The sequence below is a fragment of the Quercus lobata genome, chromosome 2, assembly GCF_001633185.2.
Source record: "Quercus lobata isolate SW786 chromosome 2, ValleyOak3.0 Primary Assembly, whole genome shotgun sequence".
NCBI lineage: Eukaryota > Viridiplantae > Streptophyta > Magnoliopsida > Fagales > Fagaceae > Quercus > Quercus lobata.
In genome coordinates, this window is record NC_044905.1 from 66,947,149 (window position 1) to 66,958,135 (window position 10,987).

Sequence of the window (10,987 nt, forward strand, 5' to 3'; positions counted from 1 at the left end):
AGGAGATGGATGAGCTGAGAAATGCTATCAAGGGAAAAACGGATCAAAGTTTGGACAAAATAGTCAAAAAGACAAACTCACCTTTCACCTTAGCAATCCAGGAATGCCCAGTGCCCTCCAAGTTCCGTCTACCCCAGCTCGAGCCCTTTGACGGAATAAAAGATCCATTGGATCACCTCAATACATTCAAGACGACTCTGGGTCTCCAGCAACCCCCTGATGAGATTTTGTGTCGCTCTTTCCCCACTACCCTCAAAGGGGAAGCCAGGGAATGGTTCACCAAATTACCAACATCATCTATTGACAACTTTGAGCAGCTAAGCAGCTCCTTCCTTCGTCATTTTGTTGGCGGGCAACGTCTAAAAAGGCCAGCTGACCATTAGCTCACCATCAAGTAAGGAGAAAAGGAAACTTTGAGGTCCTATGTAACACGTTTCACTCGAGGAATTTTGGAGGTGGATGAAGCAGACAATAAGGTACAACTAAGGACCTTTAAGGTTAGATTAAAGTCCAGGGAATTTGTGGTCTCCTTGGCAAAAAATCCCCTCAAGACGATGGCAGAGATGCTTTTGAAGGCACAGACGTACATGAATGCTGAGGGTGCCCTGTCAACCATAAAGGGAGTAAAGAAACCCAAGGAGAAGAAGAAAGAAAAAGAAGACGACCGAAGAGGACGAAAAAGGGATCGAGCGGATCGGCAGAATGTCGAAGGAAATAGACGAAGAGATGACAAAAATCCTCGACCAATGAAGTTCACACCTTTAGTGATGCCCATTGACTAGATTTTGACGGAGATTAAGGACGAACAATATCTTAAATGGCCCAGGCCACTACACTCGTCACCTAGTGTGTGCGACAAGAGGAAATATTGCCCTTTTCATAAAGACCACAAGCATTACATAGAGGACTACTGAGATTTGAAGGAGTAGATAGAAGAACTTATACGAAAAGGGAAACTATAGAAGTACATGAAAATGGGAGATTCCAGCAGGTACAGGGATGGCAAGAAGGACCAACACGAAGGCTCTCAGAGAAACGAAGATCACCTACCACCTCGTCCACAGTATGTAATAAGGGAAATAAAAACCATCACGGGAGGACCATCCATAGGAGGGTCGTTCAGATCCCTCAAGAAATTATACCAAAGGTAGGTGAACAGTGTTCATAGCCTGCCTCCCCTAAAGCAAAGACGGACAAACCAAGACATGTACTTCTCAGAAGAAGATGCTAGAGAGGTAAAGCAACCTCATGATGACCCACTGGTCATTATGATCATGATTGAGGGATTCAACACCAGAAGGGTTCTGGTAGACAACGGGAGCTCGATGGATATTATTTACCTTTCTGCCTTCCAGCAATTAAAAGTAGACCCGAAGAGACTTCGTCCTTTCGAGTCCTCCCTCATCAGTTTCAGTGGAGATAAGGTGTACCCCTGAGGAATAGTAACGTTGACGGTCATGGCCATCTCTTACCCCTTCCAGTTAACCAACAAGCATAACTTTTTGGTAGAAGACTAACCCTCGTCCTACAATGTGATCATACTACCATCAATCACTGGAAAGCTACCACTTCCGCGTACTGCCTGAAGGTGAAGTTTCCAACAGAATAAGGGGTCGAAGAAATAAGAGCAGACCAGGTGTTGGCAAGAGAGTGTTACCAAACAGTCTTGGCCTCAAAAGAGAACCTCAAGTGGAAAATTGAAGATAAGACACCAGAAATCGTCGAGAAGCTAGAGATGATAGAGTTGGTCAAAGGAGATCCAGCAAAGATGACCCAAGTAGGGACGAGTTTAAATCCGAAGATGAAGGAAGAGATTATCAGCTTCCTGAAGGATAACCTAGACATGTTTGCATGGAGCCACGAGGACATGCCAGGTATCCCAGCAAACATCATCCAACATCGCCTTAATGTAGACCCTGAAAAGAAACCCGTCTAGTAAAGAAGAAGAGTTTTTGCCCCTGAACAGAACAAAGCAGTCATGGACGAAATGAACAAGCTACTTGCTAGTAATTTTTTTAGGGAAGTCTACTATCCTGAGTGGCTGGCCAACGTCGTCATGGTCAAAAGGCAAACAAGAGGTGGAGAATGTGTGTCAACTTCACGGATCTAAACAATGCCTGCCCGAAGGATAGCTTTCCCCTACCTAGAATTGACTAGCTGGTAGACTCAACAGTTAGGCACAAACTTCTTACCTTCATGGACGCATTTTCTGGGTACAACCAGATACAAATGGCCGAAGAAGATCAGGAAAAGACAGCCTTCATCATCAACCAGAGGCTTTACTACTACAAGGTCATGCCTTTTGGTTTAAAGAACGCAGGGGCCACATACCAAAGATTGGTAAACCAGATGTTCAACAAGTAGATTGGGAAGAACATGGAAGTGTATGTCAACGATATGCTCGTCAAGAGCAAAGAAGAAGAGGACCACCTGGACGATCTCAGGGAGACGTTTAACACGCTCAAACAGTACAACATGAAGTTAAACCCGTCCAAATGTGCCTTTGGAGTCTCCTAAGGGAAATTCCTCAGGTTCATAGTGTCACAAATGGGAATAGAGGCAAATCTTGAGAAAGTGAGAGCTATCCTTGAGATGTCCTCTCCAAAGACGATCAAAGAAGTGCAATCCTTCACAGGAAAAGTAGCTACCCTCAATAGGTTCGTATCAAAGGCAATAGAAAAATGTCTTCCTTTCTTCAAGACCCTGAAGCGAGCCTTTTTCTGGACGAAGGAATGCGAGACAGCATTCCAGGAATTAAAGTGCTACTTGAGCAACCCCCCACTCTTGAGTCCATCCAAGAAGGGAGAAGATTTATTCCTCTACCTGGCAGTATCCGTAACTGTAATCAGCGTAGCCTTGATTAGGGAAGAGAACAAGATACAACTTCCAGTGTACTACATTAGCCAGGCCTTTCAGGGAGCCGAAGCCCGATACCCAAGGATAGAGAAGATTACCTTCGCCTTAATAGTGGCCTCAAGAAAAATTTGTTTGTACTTCTAGGCTAACCCGATCATAGTAACCATGGACCAGTGCATCAAGAAAGCAATGAATAAACCCAAGGCTGCTGGATGGATGGTACAATAGGCTATTGAGCTCGGTCAGTTTAATATAGAATATCGCCCCTAGACGGCCATAAAAGATCAAGCATTGGCAGACTTCATAGCGGAATTCACCGCCCTCGAGCATGAAGAAAACTAGGAAGAGCTTTGGACGATCCATACAGATGGGTCATCCACCCAGAAGAGAGGTGGGGCAGGTGTCGTCATCACCTCCCTTGAAGAAGATGTTTTAAAGTATAGAGTCCAGCTCAAATTCCCTATAACTAATAATGAAGTAGAGTACGAGACTATATTGACAGGGCTAAGAATAGCTCAGGCGCTTGGAGCTAAAAACATTTTGTTGAGGAGCGATTCATAGCTCGTCGTAGGGTAGGTTAAGGGAAATTTTGAAGCAAAGGAGACAAGAATGCAGAAATACCTCAAGTTGATGAACCAGTTGGTGAGCAACTTTGATCATACAGAGTTTCTTCCAATCCCAAGATATCAAAATGCTAAAGCTGACGAAGGAGCATAGAGTGCATCCGCAAACGATCAGTCAAAGGTAAATGATTAGAGGCTGGAAGAACAAAACTCTCCTAGCATCGAAGAATTTCAAACCTTCCTTGTGCACACCCGTTCTGGATGGACAAGTCCCATTCTATCTTACCTTAAAGATGGACGGTTACCATCGAACCATGAAGAAGCCAAGAAGATCAAGAAATGAGCTACCCGATTCACGATGCTCAATGACGAGCTTTATAAAAGAGGCTTCTCCCAGCCTTACTTGAGGTGCGTAGAAGAGGAGGAAGCTAAATATGTTCTAGAAGAAGTGCACAAGGGAGTTTGCAGCGACCATATGGGAGCAAAGTCTCTCATCCAGAAGATCATAAGGGCGAGTTATTTTTGGCCCACAATGCAACAAGACGCAGCGAATTTCGTCAAAAGATGTGGTTTCTACTCGTCGCGATAGATTACTTCACAAAATGGGTCAAAGTAGAAGCACTAGCAACAATCACAGAAGCAAAGGTACAAAATTTTGTATGGAAAAATATTGTTTACAGGTTCGGGATACCTAAGACGATCATTTTAGACAGTGGTTGCTAGTTCGACAGCCACAGATTCAAGTCATTTTGCGCGAACTTAAGCATCAGGGACAAGTATTCATCCCTAGGACATCCTCAGGCCAATGGACAAATGGAAGTAATGAACCGAACCTCGCTAAAGATCATCAATACCCGGTTAATAGGGGTAAAGGGCACATGGCCCGAGGAGTTACCAAGCGTCCTATAGGCCTACAGGACTACAACACGAACGTCAACAGGAGAGATGCCCTTCAATCTAACTTACGGAACAGAAGCAGTCATCCTAGTGGAAGTGGGACTCACTAGCCTCAGGAGGGAGTTCTTTGATGAACAAAGTAATGACGATCAATTAAAGCTGAACTTGGATTGTCTGGACAAAGTTAGAGATCGAGCCTCCTAAAGAATGATCAAGTACCAACAGAAGACGGCCAAATACTACAATCAGAGAGTAAAGCTGAAAAGGTTCAACATTGGAGATCTCATCCTTTAAAAGTGACTCCTGCAACAAAGGACCCAGCACAAAGTAAGCTAGGACCAACCTGGGAAGGACCCTACAAGGTCATCCACTATTCTCGCCAAGGAAGTTACCACCTGGAGGATCTCGACGGAAACAAGGTACCTCATCCATGGAATGTCAAGCATCTATAGAGGTATCACGAATAGGAATTATAGCGCAATTGTAAGCAGTCAGCAATGCCTTAGACTTTTTCATGTTATGCAAAATGAATAAACATATCATTCAGTACTTAATGTGTTTTGGTTATCTTATCCATTGTCAAATCGTCATCTGAATGCAAAAAACTCCTAGCAAAAAAAAAAAAAAAAAAACAATTAGATTCCTTAAATGGATGTACATCGTCCAAACAAAGAAGATGATAAGATTCCTTAAATGGATGTACATCGTCAAAATAAAGAAGACGATGAGATTCCTTAAATGGATGTACATCTTCCAAACAAAGAACACGATAACATTCCTTAAATGGATGTACATCGTCCAAATAAAGAAGACGATAAGATTCCTTAAATGGATGTACATCGTCCAAATAAAAAAAGGACGATAAGATTCCTTAAATGGATGCACATCGTCCAAATAAAAAGGATGAGATTCCCTAAATGAAAGTACATCATTCGAGAATGCCTTAATAAAAATTCTCTAAGCCCCTAGATGGACGAAGAGAATGCCCCAGTAAAAATTCTCTAAGTCCCTAGATGGACGAAGAGAGTTCCTCAATAAAATTCTCTAAGTCCCCAAATAGATGAAGAGAATGCCCTAGTAAACATTCTCTAAGTCCCTAGATGGGTGGAGAGAATGCCTCAGTAAAAATTCTCAAAGTCCATAGATGGATGAAGAGAATGCCTTAATAAAAAATCTCTAAGTCCATAGATGGACGAAGAAACCACACACCAAATTTTCTAAGTTCCAAAAGGGACAAAAAGACACACCCATGTAAATTACAGCCAAACGTAAGCGGGAAGATGAATATGAGGAAAAGTAAAATGCATATATATATATATATATATATATATATATATATATAAAGAAAAGCTGCAAATTGTTCAAAAGCCCCAAAATAGGTAGGACATCCAAATATAAGGAGTCCAGTAGCCCTAAAACAGACAAGGCATTTTCGAAAAAAAAAAAAAAAAATCCACTAAGGGGCAGTAGAATCAAGCTTGGGGAGCATTATCATTTTCCTTGCCAGTCTCAGGGTCCTCACCAGTCGAGGCTGCAGCTTGAGCCGCTTTGTCTGCCTCGATCTCCTTATTTACAACCTCAAAGACTAGCTCTTCCAAATCCATCCCCGGGCCGTGCTTGATTAAATATCTCCTCAGCAGCTCAGATCCTTTAGAATACCATTGAAATAGAATGGTGTTATACTCGTCAGTAGTTTGGAATGTGTGGACAGCCTTGGCCACGACAGCCTTCATCCTCTAACCAGATGAAGCAAGAAGGTCATCCTTTTGCTTCACCAGCAGCTTCTCGAACTCTAGCTTCGAAGTTAAAACCTTGATTTGCTCCTTGGAAGTGTTATTAGCATCCATAGCAGCAATCAGGTCTTTCCACAGCCCCGAAGCCTCGGCCTCCAACACTTTAACTTTTGAGTTGGCCATGATGGTCGTCTCCTCATTTGCCAGATATTGAGAAGTGATATGCATCATTTCTCCCAACACCTAACAACAAAAGGTTTCATCATGGTCAAGATCAGTAGACGTAAAAAAAAAAAAAAAAAAAAAAAAAAAAAAAAAAAAATGATAAGGAAAGTCACCTGCCCAAGCTTGTGAACATGCTGGCTTACTATCTCATGGGAGGGCACACTAGAGATCTCCCTCATTTCCTCAGGAGTCAGGAGCTTGTTTGCCTGAGCCATGGTTGCTCTAGCATCAGCGCAGACATTGGAGCCCACTTTTCTCCTTCCCCTTGTCCCCGGCCTTTCATTTTTGGTAGGAGGGACGACCTCTTCTATTGAAAGGGCTGGAGAAGTAGCTCGTCCTTCATCCAGGGTAGGAGTGGACGAACCTCTCTCTATTGACTCTTTCTTCTTCTCCTTCTCTTTATCAACTATCTTTAGCCTTCTCTAGCCAATGTTGGAAAAGGGCTCGTTCTTCTTCCCCTTAATCTTTGCGTACATGCCTTTGTTAAACTTGGTCATCATCTCTGCACAATAAAAAATAAATAAATAAATTAGAATCAGAAAAAAGAGAGAAGGATGATCTAATATATCAAAACTACTCACATTTTCTCTCTTCCCAGTTAATCACATGAAGAACATAAGGTGAAGGCTCTAGCCCCAAACAATGATGAGCTAGCGTACATGGGTCAACGAGCTTGTCAAAGTCTTCGATCGTATTGGTGTACTTCACAGCTTCCAGAACCTGCTCCTCGAATTTATCCTTAAGCTCAGGTTGCTCTTTAACTACGAGGAAAAAATTACGTAAGGTTAGAAGGACAATCAACACAGACAAAACCATAAAAAGAATAAACATAAAGGCAAATGCACCAAGACAAGGGGTCTCCTACCGGCGCAACAACCTAGGGACGTCCCCCCAAAAGTCGTCAGACGAGTTCTCCCAACCATCGCCTGACACGAAAAAATATCTAGACTTCCAATAACAGAAGGACGAAGAAAGGTCGATGACGAGGTGAGACTTCCTATCCCAAGGTACAAGTTTGTAGTACCCAAATTCCTTAGACTCTTTTAAACGATAGAGATGGACGAACTTGTTGAGTGTGATCATGTCCCCATCCACTATGGTTGTTCAAATCACCATACGGCTTATAACGATCCTCTAGGAATTTGGCATAAGCTACCCTGGGGTGATGTTTAGGTGATGAAGGAGTTCCATAATGAATGGATGGACTAGAAATCTAAGGCCGCACAAGAACGCAACCTCATAAAAGCAGACATCACCATGGGCAAAGGCACAAGCCTTCTCACCCTTCCTGGGAAGACAAGCCTTGGTCTCATCAAGGAACTAGAACCTATCCCTAAATTTGTCAAAGACATTGGCCTTCAAGGTACACTCTTCCTTGAGGGCATGAAAAGAACGAGGTGTGGTAGAAGTAAGAGGGAGAGAGGACGAAGGTACGGAGATAGGCATGGAGGTAGCTGTGTTTGTTCCATCCCCATCCGTGCCCACATTAGAAGATGAACCCCTCTCCGGATCACTCAATCTCACCTCGGACCCTATATTTTCTCTCCTAAAAACCCCACGAACAGATTTGAACCAAGATAAAGACTGGTGCAACAACGGATACAAGTCACCCAACACTAAATCGAGGCCACTATTGCCCACAACAAAATCCCCAATCTGTGGATATTGATCACTAGAGCGATGTGAGAGTACACCTAATGGGTCACTAGAAGAATCTAACAGCACCCTTAAGCGAGCAAAAAGAAAGGCAATGGAGGGAGAAGTGTGCCTAATTTCAGAGTGATCCACCATTAAGGAAAAATATGCAACTTAAAAAGGAAAGTAGGAGTACAAATTACAGTAAAACCAAAAAGAAAAAAGGGGCATACCTGGAAATGAGGAAGAAAACTGATAAGGCAAAGAACAAAATGCGCAGCAGGCGATTATGAGCTCAGAGAAATCAAACATAGAGAGAAATTGAAGAGAAAGGCTACGAGTCAGAGAAATCAAACACAGAGGGAAAGTAAAGAAATGAGAAAAGAAAGGCAAAGGGTTAAAAAGGTTTGCCTTGAAAAATGCGAGAAAACTGAAAAAGGCCCTCAACTGAAACGAGACCCGCTCACCAGTCAGAAAAGGACACGTGGCCATAATGTGTGCCACGTCGCCATGGAACAATTAATGCGGGGAACAGAACTCCAAGCGCCTCAACTGTTAAAAAAAAAAAAAAAAAAAAAACTCCTTATATTCCTAAGTCCATCCAAAATATGGACGACCTTAGAATAAGGGGGCAGCTAATAGTCCTGAATACATCTTCATCCATATAGATGAAGAACAATGGACGAGGATGACCCCAGGATTAGCCCAGCTCTTGATAAACCACCAGGTGAAGACGAGGCTGTCACCCCTCAATCAATGACGAAGCATTACAAGGACAATAGTGAACTTTCATACTTTTGAAGGTGTATCTTTCCATTTAACACCCAACAGGGATGTTACAGATTTGGAAATGATACCACCATTAAGAAGAACTAACGGCTAGAAAGAAGAAGGAAGCGCCTATATATACCCATTCTCAAGACCCGACAAAAAGGTATAAAAAAACTCTAGTTCACAGTTATTGATATTCTATTATTGCTACTCTTATTCTAGCCATTTTAACTTTAGCATCGGAGGTTCTGTGGCAGACACCACACCAGTGACCCATACTTCTTCCTTTCACACTCTATTTCTTCAGGGTCAGGTTGGCATAGGATGACTCCATTTTGGACGAGCATTCTGGCTGACGATCTCAAGCATCATCAACAACCATTCACACCTTTTTTTTTTTTTTTTTTTTTTTTTTTTTTTTTTTTTTTTTTTAATGTATAGAAAGAAAAAGCAAAAGGAAAAAAAAAAAACACGCACAAACCAGCAACCAAGTGCTTTTCCGTGACCAACATCATCCATATCATCATGATCGTCATCCTTGACATTTGCTTCCCCGTCCATCCTGTTTCTGATTTGTTGAATAAATATTTTCAAATTTTCTTATAATTTTAAATAAAGTTTGATCTCATCGCTGAGATTTTAATAAACTGTGATATTTGTTTAAAATATTTTGTTTAATTACATATGATTTTTTATTTACAAAACTGTTAACTAATAGAAACTATTACCCCTACTTTAAAGCTAATAAAATTGAAATTGAGAAGTATATATATATTTTTTATGTCTTTTTTTTTTTGGTGGGAGGGCAGAACAAAACTGCACCGCTATTTTTTATGTCTTTTAGTTACTATCAATACAGTAATGATAAAAGTTGTAGTATATGTGGCAATTATTTAGGATATCTACATGGTAAAATTATGGTTTCTAGGAGCCAACTTTTATTATGTGATGATGTCTATTGGGTCATTTGCATTTTTCCTCCCTTAACTATTAAGTCATTTCCTATCCAAAAAAAAAAAAAAATTTGAAGTCATTTGTAATCCCCTCAGAAAGGTATTTTAGTCATTTTCCTATGAAATATAAAAATGAGTCAAAATATTATGTTAGTTCTTAATAGCAAAGTCAATGGCAGGAGGATATTTGCTTATTTGTAATAGTTGAGAGGTGAATTTTGTTGGATTTTATATTATTTAAGGGGAGACCTATGAATAACCCAATAGATAAAAAATAATGTGCTATCAATTAATAGAAACCTTGTATGAAAATCAATAATAAATTACTACCTCATACAGTTGTTAGATTATTATATATGTGGGTACTCAATTAAAAAAATGATAATTTCAAAGTTTTAAATTAGTTTTAGCTTAATAATTAGTGGGTCTCTTTTTTAAAATATACTATATTCTAGTATGGAAAATAGTGGCTCTGTGGCTGCATTCAACCCATATTATACAAGATCCCAATTCTGTGGTGAACACCATGTCTGATTAGAATATAGGAAAGTGGTTCCAAATATATATATATATATATATATATATATATAAATGTATATATATAGGAAAGGATCGAAAATAAATAAACAAATAATAAATAAATCTCTCTATGTTTACGACTGACTCTAAAAAGTGAAAAAGCAAGCATCAGGTCTTCCACTCGGAGCATGGGGCAAAACACAGCTATGAATTGGATTTGTAAACTAGTGTACTGTACCCCTCGATCAACTTCTCGAGCACTCACAACTATCAAACAGAGCTAATTAATTGGGATGGAAAAATTGAAAAAGAAAAAGTGGGTAGCTTGATCAAATAATTCAATAATATTTTATTTACCTCTATACTAATTGCTGGAAACAAAAAGAGCTTTTCTTCCTCTCATTTATTTATTTACCCTCAATTGGTTGCAGTGAATGATCTCTTGCTCCCATGAGGAATCTCTCGATGCTCACACCTATCGTTTCCATGTTATGCTTATTATTCCTTCTTTATCAAATCACACTAGTAGCTTCTTCCACACCTCCTCGTTATGTCCCTGTTGATGATATTACCCTGGACTGTGGCAGTGCCACTTCAGGCAAGTAGAAGGGTATGGATGGCCGCGACTGGACTGGAGACTTTCAGTCCAAGTTTGTTCCCAAAGAAGAACTTAATCTCAAATCTAACACCTCTCGATCCCCAAAAGAAGGCATCATCCCCTTCACCACTGCTCGTATTAAATGTTGGTGGGAACTTGTGATTAGAAGATGATTTTAGAGAAAACTAGAAGAACACAAAGTGAGAGAAAACTTTCTTTACTCTGAAAATTGAGAAA